Here is a 12,949-nt window from a genome sequence, read left to right on the forward strand (position 1 = left end):
AACTTTTTCAACATACTATACTATGATTTTTTAAATGAAGTTTTTCAACATACTATACTATGATTTTTTTTAATGACTTTTTTCGACATACTATACTATGACTTTTTTCGACATACTATACTATGATTTTTTTAAAAACTTTTTCAATATACTATACTATGATTTTTTTAATGAAGTTTTTCGACATACTATACTATGATTTTTTTAAAGAACTTTTTCGACATACTATACTATGACTTTTTTCGACATACTATACTATGATTTTTTTAAAGAACTTTTTCGACATACTATACTATGACTTTTTTAATGAACTTTTTCGACATACTATACTATGATTTTTTTTATGAACTTTTTCGACATACTATACTATGATTTTTTTAAAGAACTTTTTCGACATATTATACTATGACTTTTTTCAACATACTATACTATGACTTTTTAAAGAACTTTTTCAACATACTATACTATGATTTTTTTCGACATACTATACTATGACTTTTTGAATGAACTTTTTCAACATACTATACGACTTTTTTCGACATTCTATACTATGACTTTTTTTCGACATACCATACTATGACTTTTTTAATGAACTTTTTCGACATACTATAGTATGACTTTTTTCAAATAAATTCTCTACATATTTTACTGACATTTTTTCAAAACTTTTTCGACATACTATACTATGATTTTTTTCGACATTCTATACTATGGCTTTTTTATTGAACTTTTTCAACATACTATACTATGATTTTTTTAATGAAGTTTTTCAACATACTATACTATGACTTTTTTTGAAGAACTTTTTTGACATAATATACTATGACTTTTTAATGAAGTTTTTTAACATACTATACTATGACTTTTTCAATGAAGTTTTTCGACATATTATACCATGATTTTTTTTAATCACATTTTTCGACATACTATACTATGACTTTTTTCGACATACTATACTATGACTTTTTGAATGAACTTTTTCAACATACTATACGACTTTTTTCGACATTCTATACTATGACTTTTTTAATTAAGTTTTTCAACATACTATACTATGATTTTTTAAAGAACTTTTTCGACATACTATACTATGATTTTTTTAATGAAGTTTTTCAACATACTATACTATGATTTTTTTTAATGACTTTTTTCGACATACTATACTATGATTTTTTTAAACAACTTTTTCGACATACTATACTATGACTTTTTTCAACATACTATACTATGACTTTTTGAATGAACTTTTTCAACATACTATACGACTTTTTTCGACATTCTATACTATGACTTTTTTTCGACATACCATACTATGACTTTTTTAATGAAGTTTTTCGACATACTATACTATGATTTTTTTAAAGAACTTTTTCGACATACTATACTATGACTTTTTTAATGAACTTTTTCGACATACTATACTATGATTTTTTTAAAGAACTTTTTCGACATACTATACTATGACTTTTTTAATGAACTTTTTCGACATACTATACTATGATTTTTTTAAAGAACTTTTTCGACATACTATACTATGATTTTTTTAAAGAACTTTTTCGACATACTATACTATGACTTTTTTAATGAACTTTTTCGACATACTATATTATGATTTTTTTAATGAACTTTTTCGACATACTATACTATGATTTTTTTTAAAGAACTTTTTCGACATATTATACTATGATTTTTTTCGACATACTATACTATGACTTTTTGAATGAACTTTTTCAACATACTATACGACTTTTTTCAACATTCTATACTATGACTTTTTTTCGACATACCATACTATGACTTTTTTAATGAAGTTTTTCGACATACTATACTATGATTTTTTAAAGAACTTTTTCGACATACTATAGTATGACTTTTTTCAAATAAATTCTCTACATATTTTACTGACATTTTTTCATAACTTTTTCGACATACTGTACTATGATTTTTTTCGACATTCTATACTATGGCTTTTTTATTGAACTTTTTCAACATACTATACTATGATTTTTTAAATGAAGTTTTTCAACATACTATACTATGATTTTTTTTAATGACTTTTTTCGACATACTATACTATGACTTTTTTCGACATACTATACTATGATTTTTTTAAAAACTTTTTCAATATACTATACTATGATTTTTTTAATGAAGTTTTTCGACATACTATACTATGACTTTTTTAATGAACTTTTTCGACATACTATACTATGATTTTTTTTAATGAAGTTTTTCAACATACTATACTATGACTTTTTTAATGAACTTTTTCAACATAGTATACTATGACTTTTTTCGACATACTATCCTATGATTTTTTTAAAGAACTTTTTCGACATACTATACTATGACTTTTTTCGACATACTATACTATGACTTTTTTAATGAACTTTTTCGACATACTATACTATGATTTTTTTAAAGAACTTTTTCGACATACTATACTATGATTTTTTTAAAGAACTTTTTCGACATACTATACTATGACTTTTTTAATGAACTTTTTCGACATACTATACTATGATTTTTTTAAAGAACTTTTTCGACATACTATACTATGACTTTTTTAATGAACTTTTTCGACATACTATATTATGATTTTTTTAATGAACTTTTTCGACATACTATACTATGATTTTTTTTAAAGAACTTTTTCGACATATTATACTATGATTTTTTTCGACATACTATACTATGACTTTTTGAATGAACTTTTTCAACATACTATACGACTTTTTTCAACATTCTATACTATGACTTTTTTTCGACATACTATACTATGATTTTTTAATGAAGTTTTTCGACATACTATACTATGACTTTTTTTTAATGACATTTTTCAACATACTATACTATGACTTTTTTAAAGAACTTTTTCGACATAGTATACTATGACTTTTTAATGAAGTTTTTTGACATACTATACTATGACTTTTTCAATGAAGTTTTTCGACATATTATACCATGATTTTTTTTAATCACATTTTTCGACATACTATACTATGATTTTTTTAATGAAGTTTTTTGACAGTATACTATGACTTTTTTCGACATACTATACTATGACTTTTCGACATTCTATACTATGATTTTTTTCGACATACTATATTATGTTTTTTTTAATGACATTTTTCGACATACTATACTATGATTTTTTTAAAGAACTTTTTCGACATACTATACTATGATTTTTTTAAAGAACTTTTTCGACATACTATACTATGACTTTTTTAATGAACTTTTTCGACATACTATACTATGATTTTTTTAAAGAACTTTTTCGACATACTATACTATGACTTTTTTAATGAACTTTTTCGACATACTATATTATGATTTTTTTAATGAACTTTTTCGACATACTATACTATGATTTTTTTTAAAGAACTTTTTCGACATATTATACTATGATTTTTTTCGACATACTATACTATGACTTTTTGAATGAACTTTTTCAACATACTATACGACTTTTTTCAACATTCTATACTATGACTTTTTTTCGACATACTATACTATGATTTTTTAATGAAGTTTTTCGACATACTATACTATGACTTTTTTTTAATGACATTTTTCAACATACTATACTATGACTTTTTTAAAGAACTTTTTCGACATAGTATACTATGACTTTTTAATGAAGTTTTTCGACATATTATACCATGATTTTTTTTAATCACATTTTTCGACATACTATACTATGATTTTTTTAATGAAGTTTTTTGACAGTATACTATGACTTTTTTCGACATACTATACTATGACTTTTCGACATTCTATACTATGATTTTTTTCGACATACTATATTATGTTTTTTTTAATGACATTTTTCGACATACTATACTATGACTTTTTTAATGAAGTTTTTCGACATAGTATACTATGAAGTTTTTCGACATACTATACTATGACTTTTTTAATGAACTTTTTCGACATACTATACTATGATTTTTTTTAATGAAGTTTGTCAACATACTATACTATGACTTTTTTAATGAACTTTTTCAACATAGTATACTATGACTTTTTTCGACATACTATACTATGATTTTTTTAATGAACTTTTTCGACATACTATACTATGATTTTTTTAAAGAACTTTTTCGACATACTATACTATGATTTTTTTAAAGAACTTTTTCGACATACTATACTATGACTTTTTTAATGAACTTTTTCGACATACTATACTATGATTTTTTTAAAGAACTTTTTCGACATACTATACTATGACTTTTTTAATGAACTTTTTCGACATACTATACTATGATTTTTTTAAAGAACTTTTTCGACATACTATACTATGACTTTTTTAATGAACTTTTTCGACATACTATACTATGATTTTTTTAAAGAACTTTTTCGACATACTATACTATGATTTTTTTAAAGAACTTTTTCGACATACTATACTATGACTTTTTTAATGAACTTTTTCGACATACTATACTATGATTTTTTTAAAGAACTTTTTCGACATACTATACTATGACTTTTTTAAAGAACTTTTTCGACATACTATACTATGACTTTTTTAATGAACTTTTTCGACATACTATACTATGATTTTTTTAAAGAACTTTTTCGACATACTATACTATGATTTTTTTAAAGAACTTTTTCGACATACTATACTATGACTTTTTTAATGAACTTTTTCGACATACTATATTATGATTTTTTTAATGAACTTTTTCGACATACTATACTATGATTTTTTTTAAAGAACTTTTTCGACATATTATACTATGATTTTTTTCGACATACTATACTATGACTTTTTGAATGAACTTTTTCAACATACTATACGACTTTTTTCAACATTCTATACTATGACTTTTTTTCGACATACCATACTATGACTTTTTTAATGAAGTTTTTCGACATACTATACTATGATTTTTTAAAGAACTTTTTCGACATACTATAGTATGACTTTTTTCAAATAAATTCTCTACATATTTTACTGACATTTTTTCATAACTTTTTCGACATACTGTACTATGATTTTTTTCGACATTCTATACTATGGCTTTTTTATTGAACTTTTTCAACATACTATACTATGATTTTTTAAATGAAGTTTTTCAACATACTATACTATGATTTTTTTTAATGACTTTTTTCGACATACTATATGACTTTTTTCGACATACTATACTATGATTTTTTTAAAAACTTTTTCAATATACTATACTATGATTTTTTTAAAGAACTTTTTCGACATACTATACTATGACTTTTTTCGACATACTATACTATGATTTTTTTAAAGAACTTTTTCGACATACTATACTATGACTTTTTTTATGAACTTTTTCGACATACTATACTATGATTTTTTTAAAGAACTTTTTCGACATATTATACTATGACTTTTTTCAACATACTATACTATGACTTTTTAAAGAACTTTTTCAACATACTATACTATGATTTTTTTCGACATACTATACTATGACTTTTTGAATGAACTTTTTCAACATACTATACGACTTTTTTCGACATTCTATACTATGACTTTTTTTCGACATACCATACTATGACTTTTTTAATGAACTTTTTCGACATACTATAGTATGACTTTTTTCAAATAAATTCTCTACATATTTTACTGACATTTTTTCAAAACTTTTTCGACATACTATACTATGATTTTTTTCGACATTCTATACTATGGCTTTTTTATTGAACTTTTTCAACATACTATACTATGATTTTTTTAATGAAGTTTTTCAACATACTATACTATGACTTTTTTTGAAGAACTTTTTTGACATAATATACTATGACTTTTTAATGAAGTTTTTTAACATACTATACTATGACTTTTTCAATGAAGTTTTTCGACATATTATACCATGATTTTTTTTAATCACATTTTTCGACATACTATACTATGACTTTTTTCGACATACTATACTATGACTTTTTGAATGAACTTTTTCAACATACTATACGACTTTTTTCGACATTCTATACTATGACTTTTTTAATTAAGTTTTTCAACATACTATACTATGATTTTTTAAAGAACTTTTTCGACATACTATACTATGATTTTTTTAATGAAGTTTTTCAACATACTATACTATGATTTTTTTTAATGACTTTTTTCGACATACTATACTATGATTTTTTTAAACAACTTTTTCGACATACTATACTATGACTTTTTTCAACATACTATACTATGACTTTTTGAATGAACTTTTTCAACATACTATACGACTTTTTTCGACATTCTATACTATGACTTTTTTTCGACATACCATACTATGACTTTTTTAATGAAGTTTTTCGACATACTATACTATGATTTTTTTAAAGAACTTTTTCGACATACTATACTATGACTTTTTTCAACATACTATACTATGATTTTTTTAAAGAACGTTTTCGACATACTATACTATGACTTTTTTCAACATACTATACTATGATTTTTTTAAAGAACTTTTTCGACATACTATACTATGATTTTTTTTATGAACTTTTTCGACATACTATACTATGATTTTTTTAAAGAACTTTTTCGACATTATACTATGACTTTTTTCAACATACTATACTATGACTTTTTAAAGAACTTTTTCAACATACTATACTATGATTTTTTTCGACATGCTATACTATGACTTTTTGAATGAACTTTTTCAACATACTATACGACTTTTTTCGACATTCTATACTATGACTTTTTTTCCACATACCATACTATGACTTTTTTAAAGAACTTTTTCGACATACTATAGTATGACTTTTTTCAAATAAATTCTCTACATATTTTACTGACATTTTTTCATAACTTTTTCGACATACTGTACTATGATTTTTTTCGACATTCTATACTATGGCTTTTTTATTGAACTTTTTCAACATACTATACTATGATTTTTTAAATGAAGTTTTTCAACATACTATACTATGATTTTTTTTAATGACTTTTTTCGACATACTATATGACTTTTTTCGACATACTATACTATGATTTTTTTAAAAACTTTTTCAATATACTATACTATGATTTTTTTAAAGAACTTTTTCGACATACTATACTATGACTTTTTTCGACATACTATACTATGATTTTTTTAAAGAACTTTTTCGACATACTATACTATGACTTTTTTTATGAACTTTTTCGACATACTATACTATGATTTTTTTAAAGAACTTTTTCGACATATTATACTATGACTTTTTTCAACATACTATACTATGACTTTTTAAAGAACTTTTTCAACATACTATACTATGATTTTTTTCGACATACTATACTATGACTTTTTGAATGAACTTTTTCAACATACTATACGACTTTTTTCGACATTCTATACTATGACTTTTTTTCGACATACCATACTATGACTTTTTTAATGAACTTTTTCGACATACTATAGTATGACTTTTTTCAAATAAATTCTCTACATATTTTACTGACATTTTTTCAAAACTTTTTCGACATACTATACTATGATTTTTTTCGACATTCTATACTATGGCTTTTTTATTGAACTTTTTCAACATACTATACTATGATTTTTTTAATGAAGTTTTTCAACATACTATACTATGACTTTTTTTGAAGAACTTTTTTGACATAATATACTATGACTTTTTAATGAAGTTTTTTAACATACTATACTATGACTTTTTCAATGAAGTTTTTCGACATATTATACCATGATTTTTTTTAATCACATTTTTCGACATACTATACTATGACTTTTTTCGACATACTATACTATGACTTTTTGAATGAACTTTTTCAACATACTATACGACTTTTTTCGACATTCTATACTATGACTTTTTTAATTAAGTTTTTCAACATACTATACTATGATTTTTTAAAGAACTTTTTCGACATACTATACTATGATTTTTTTAATGAAGTTTTTCAACATACTATACTATGATTTTTTTTAATGACTTTTTTCGACATACTATACTATGATTTTTTTAAACAACTTTTTCGACATACTATACTATGACTTTTTTCAACATACTATACTATGACTTTTTGAATGAACTTTTTCAACATACTATACGACTTTTTTCGACATTCTATACTATGACTTTTTTTCGACATACCATACTATGACTTTTTTAATGAAGTTTTTCGACATACTATACTATGATTTTTTTAAAGAACTTTTTCGACATACTATACTATGACTTTTTTCAACATACTATACTATGATTTTTTTAAAGAACGTTTTCGACATACTATACTATGACTTTTTTCAACATACTATACTATGATTTTTTTAAAGAACTTTTTCGACATACTATACTATGATTTTTTTTATGAACTTTTTCGACATACTATACTATGATTTTTTTAAAGAACTTTTTCGACATTATACTATGACTTTTTTCAACATACTATACTATGACTTTTTAAAGAACTTTTTCAACATACTATACTATGATTTTTTTCGACATGCTATACTATGACTTTTTGAATGAACTTTTTCAACATACTATACGACTTTTTTCGACATTCTATACTATGACTTTTTTTCCACATACCATACTATGACTTTTTTAATGAACTTTTTCGACATACTATAGTATGACTTTTTTCAAATAAATTCTCTACATATTTTACTGACATTTTTTCATAACTTTTTCGACATACTATACTATGATTTTTTTCGACATTCTATACTATGGCTTTTTTATTGAACTTTTTCAACATACTATACTATGATTTTTTTAATGAAGTTTTTCGACATACTATACTATGATTTTTTTTAATGACATTTTTCGACATGCTATACTATGACTTTTTAAAGAACTTTTTCAACATACTATACGACTTTTTTCGACATTCTATACCATGACCTTTTTCGACATACCTTTTTAAAGAACATTTTCGACATACTATATTATGACGTTTTCATGATATATATTTAATTACATACTATGACATTTTCATGATATATTTTAATACAAACTTTATTATGATGTTTTCATGATATATTTTAGTACATACTATACTATGACGTTTTCATGATATATTTTAAAATATATCATGAAAACGTCATAATGTAGTATGTTGACAAAAAGTCAGAGAAAAAGTGAAAAATATAAAAATGTCACAGTATACATGTTTAAAAATGTCATAGTATAGTATGTCGAGAAAAACTTTCATTTAAAAAATATAGTATAGTAAAAAAAAGGACATACGTCAAAAAAATAAAAGTTTTTCAAATATATTATAGTACGTTGAAAGACATGTCTTAAAAAAGACACAGTATAGTAAGTAAAGAAAAGTAATAAAATATAATATTATAGTACGTCTTGAAAAAGTATCAGTGTCACTAAATTGTCACAGCATAGCATGTCATAAAGTATCACATCAATTCATAGTGCAATGAGTAAAAAACACAGAAACAATTAAACATTAAAGCAACAAAACAAACATCAAGGTTAGACTTGAACCAGCTGCTCAGGTTCTAGGATCATTTTAATAGAACAGGGCTGCTGTTTTATTTTGTTCTTTTCTATATTTTGAATCGTCACAAAGCTGAACAGCGAGCTGTTCTTCTTAGAGAGACGTTCTCCTCACAGGACAGCTTACAGAATACGATGCATTGCTGCCTGGTTATCAAGATGAAGTCATGTTCTGTTGTCGTTCTCTACAACGCGCCATGTTGATGAAAGACAAACACTCATCTGATCTCCGGTTTAACTTCAATCAGGATCACAAAGAAGCCACTACAGAGCGGCGTGGGTTCTTAAACATTAACATTAAAATGAAACTTTAAGCTCTTAATACAGAGAAACCTCCAGTCCTACACTTTCCTCTTCACGTGTGTGCGCTTTGGTGGGGTGTTGCTGCGTAACGGGTGTGTGTGTGTGTGTGTGGGGGGGGTGATCCTGCTATAACAGCTGAAACCCCCCCCCCCCCCCCCCCCAACTCCACAAAAAACCCATGTTCCCACTGCTTAAAGTGACAGTCCTTAAAATGTCAGTCCTGGATGATTTAGAATTTCTATTTGAGAGAAAACGATGAAGTTCAGCCTGTGTGTGTGTGTGTGTGTGTGTGTGTGTGTGTGTGTCTTTCAGGGTTTCACAATTGTGTGCTAAGTTCCACCATTTCCCCCCCGATAACGGTTTGTAACACGATGCATAGTGACTTCACATTTCTGTGAATTAAAATCTTACGATGCTTCTAAAAACACGAAGCTATGATTGTAAATTCTACTCCACTACATTTGTTTGATAAGTTTTAGATTATGAATATAAAAAATAAAATCAACAAATAAATATGACATACTATTATAGATTGAGATGAGGTTATTGATCGGGTTACAGCAGTTCAGTAGCCCAGACTTACATTTTATAAAAGTTAACTTTGAAAATGAAGAACAGAGAGCAGTTTGTGAGGTTTGTTTCCAGATGTTCATCACAAATGTAAACGACACATTATTATTTCTAGCTAGTGAATGTTGTTCACACTGTCTGCAGGATCTGTCCTCAGATGACTCAAGATGCACAAGACCATTAGTTTGTTAAGATAAAAGTCTAAACGTTCTAAAGTCTAAACATTCATAACGGCTTCTGGATTGAACGTGTAAATTCAAACCAATAAAACATGAAGATTTTGTGTATTTTTTTTAGGGATTCCCACCAGCAACCGAGTCACATCCCCAAATCTGAGCTGACCAGCACAATCCCAGCCAGAGAGCAATGCATTGTGGGTCAAGTCTCCAAGTGACATCACTGAAAAGTGATCGTTAGCTTGACAAGCTCAAAGCAGCTGCAGAAACACACACACACACACACACACACACACACACACACACACACACACACACACACACACACACACACACGGTGCAAGTGAAACTCAAGACACACAGTGGAGACGGCTGAGGGGGGGAGGAGCTACAAACTGAACTGGAAACTCGCTTTTAATCTTCATCATCATGGTCTTCATCGCCTGCAACATTAAAGTGCCACACCACTGGTTTCACAGGCTTCAGCCTGTTCGGTCGCTGCTTCCATTCATTTCTATGAATTGGACGTGATCTCATGTTTTAAACGGGCCCGTCAGAACCGGCTCATTCATCCGGTTCTGGACTTTGCCCTGCTGATGAGTCCACTGGTCCTTCCTGTGTCAGGACAGGAGCTCATAAAACATGTCAGCACCGTCAGCACTTCAGTCAGAGCTCCTTTTGTCTCTGTGACTTTGAACAGAGCGGCAGCGTCGCTCTGATTTACATCCAGGAGGAGGAGGAGGAGGAGTAGGAGGAGGAGGAGGAGGAGTGAAACAACATCCCGACGTCAGAGGCAGCTGATGACAAGGCCAGACCCCCCCCGGCCCATCAGGTGACGTCCCCTCTACAGGAAGTGAGCTGATGGCTCTGTCACAGCAGGAGGTGGACGGGAGCAGGTTGAAGTGGTTTAACCTTTGACCCCTGAGAGGAGTGCAGACTGAGGTGGACCTGATCTGTTCTCAAGACCAGAAGTCAGAGGAGCAACTGAAGTATTGTGGTGTTGTGTAATGACGGAGGAAGCGCTCACGTCTTCTAAAAATGTATAGTAATATTACTCTGTAAGGAAGTAAAAGTACCACAATATTAGAAACTAAAAGTACTGAAAGCATCGAAAATACAAGTACTCAGTATGTGCAGAGTATTTTATGTTATTGGATATTTATAATGGATGCCTTAACATGTAAGTTATAGTTTAGCTTGTTTTAAAAAAGACGTGCTGCTGGGTAGTTTAATCGTTTAAAATACATATTTTATGTTTTTCTTTCAGTGAAATCTTAATGTGCAGAAAAGTACAGAATTATACTTAAGTGTAGTATTTAAGTAAATGTACTCTGTTACATTTCACCACTGAAACTGTTACAATAATAATAAATGCACATTTAGATTTCCAGTCTCTTGCTGAACGTTGTGATGTTCTTTACTGTATCTGACGACTGAACTTTCCAGATCAGATCGACAATCCGTGGAACAAAGTGAGGAAATGCAACCGTGTGGTTTTTCCCTGTGAGCCGCGGTGATTCACGGCTGCAGCGATGTTTCATAAGAGAGGGGAACACCGGCAGAGGGTTCAGGGGAGGTGACCGAAAAGGAACGAGTCACGAGTTACAGAGAAGTGACCGCTGAATGGAACCAGATTCTGTTAAAAACATGAAATTGTGAGCTCCTCAACGCAACATAGAAGCCATGATTGACTCATCTGAGACCAACAGTCATGTGACAACAAATCCTTTCAAAGGAGAAAGGAGAGGAGAGGAGGGAGGAGAAAGGAGAGGAGAGAGAGGAGAGGAGAGGAGAGAGGAGAGGAGAGAGGAGAGGAGAGAGAGGAGAAAGGAGAGGAGAGAGGAGAGAGATGAGAGGATGTAAACATGTGAACAGCTCAATATTTAAAGTGCGTGGAGCCTCCATTTATTTGGTAACACAACGCTCTTCTTCAAACATCTTCTAAATTCAACATCGAAGGGTAATTGTGTGTGTGTGTGTGTGTGTGTGTGTGTGTCACAGCAGGCTACTTGCATCCTATTAGAGCAGTTAGTCGCGGCACATCACAGTGTGTCCAGAGGTCGACCACCTCGCCCCGCTACAGGAAGTAGTAATTCACAGAAAGCCGGTGTCAGCGTCGCTCAGCCCGTTCACAGAGAAGCTGTGCACCTGTCCTATACCCCTCCTCCACCTCCTCCTACACCTCCACCTCCTCCTCCTCCTCTCTTCATCACTGCGACACACAGCTGGTTAACTTTGGACTCCTTTATTTATTTCCCACCATTTCCCCGTGTTGAGGAAGAACTTCTTTGCGTGCTTCTAGAGCAGACTTTCACTGACTTCCTGTTTATCCTTTACCGATCCATACATGTGTGTTTGTTCGAGCAACTTTTAGTTCATATGTTGTACTTGAGACTTATTTTGTTTTTTACAAAATTCCGCCGAAAACAAGA

The sequence above is a fragment of the Cebidichthys violaceus genome, unplaced genomic scaffold (genome assembly GCF_023349555.1).
Source record: "Cebidichthys violaceus isolate CVI_PGR_0920_01 unplaced genomic scaffold, fCebVio1.0.p SCAF_43, whole genome shotgun sequence".
Classification (NCBI taxonomy): domain Eukaryota; kingdom Metazoa; phylum Chordata; class Actinopteri; order Perciformes; family Stichaeidae; genus Cebidichthys; species Cebidichthys violaceus.